We start from the raw sequence: 1,398 nt of genomic DNA, 5'->3' as shown, positions 1-1,398 counted from the left end.
TATATATATATATATATATATATATATTAACTTGTAGGGTTAGGTTTACGTGAGAACAAAGGTTTTTTGTGAAACCCGTAAGACCAATTTATGTTCATTGATCAACTTTATAAGCTAATGATCTAATGGTCTAAAATTGTTATTCGATGACAATTTTGTGATTATTAAGAAGTCTCGTGACGTTTATAAATGTTCAGATTGTAGATCTAATCCAAGGATTGAGAATTGATTTTACAAGTCTCACGAAAAATTCTTAATCTCATATAATCCCAAGTCTTTAACTTATAATGTTGCATAATTGAAGAGATCATTTATTGCTTCATAAATCAAACATGTATGATAATCGATGGATGGTTATGAAAAGGAATTTTTGAAGTGTCAAATGCATCTCAACTCAAGAGTGAAGTCTTTTTTTTTACTTTTTAACTTTTGCAATTGAATCATAACTGATTCAGTCATATCAATGTCGTCACTTTGGTTGGTTTCTCATTTAATAACCCCTTTTTCTGATTATATAAATAGAAATACCACACTTTTCACCACCATACTTTTTCCCTTTTATGTTTACATTTTTTTTTACTTTTACCTTTCAGAAATATTTTATTATTTGATTAAAAAAATGTATATGTTTTTATTAATTATATATGAAAATAAATGTTGTATTTACTTTTTAAGGAAAAATGGAAAATGGGATGAAAATTGTAAGTAAATTAATGATGGCTTGAAATGATATATAAGTCGACTTATTTTGTACAAATATCATACTTGAAAATATATATATATATATATGGTATTTATTTTAAAACAAGAAATAAACATATATATATATATATATATAATGATATTAATTCAACCATCATTTGAGATAAACAAAAAAATTCATTTTTCTGTCTTCTCTTTTGATTTTTAAAGAATTCTCTATATCTGGATTTTTCTCCATTATTCTATATTTTAGAAAATGAGTTAAGGAAATTTTTGGAGCATTATAGAGAATAAAAAGTTGATTTTCTTTATTTATAGAGAATCTGTTGGAGATGTTCTTAGGGGCCGTTTGGTTCGTGGAATTCGAATGAATTTGATGGAATTGGAATGACAAATTTTTTTGACCAAATTTTAATTCATTTGTTTGGTTCATTTCTTGAAATGGATGGAATCCTTCAAATTTCATTGAATTCTACAAATTAATGAATTTGTCATTCATTGACATAATGGAAGGAATTGAATTCCATCACCACCCACCACGACCATGCTACTATTGTTCGTCATGCCCCACCCCTAACCCCCACCATGACCACACCATTACTATCCCAAGCCCCAGCCACCCGACCACTATCCCATTACTATCATCATCACAGCTACCACCCCACCACCTACCCCTACCCACCCCATCGTCTTGCC

General features: G+C 29.0%; 1 protein-coding gene across 1 annotated transcript in view; it reads left to right on the top strand.

Moving 5' to 3' along the window:
• Positions 1–1,398, top strand: part of LOC112506976 (axial regulator YABBY 5-like) — a 12,358-nt gene that overhangs the window by 7,849 nt on the left and 3,111 nt on the right. The window lies entirely within an intron of this gene.

This window comes from Cynara cardunculus (assembly GCF_001531365.2).
Source record: "Cynara cardunculus var. scolymus isolate 2C chromosome LG 2, CcrdV1, whole genome shotgun sequence".
Taxonomy (NCBI): domain Eukaryota; kingdom Viridiplantae; phylum Streptophyta; class Magnoliopsida; order Asterales; family Asteraceae; genus Cynara; species Cynara cardunculus.
The sequence above is the reverse complement of the archived record's forward strand: the minus strand, read 5'-3'. Positions and strand labels throughout refer to the sequence as shown.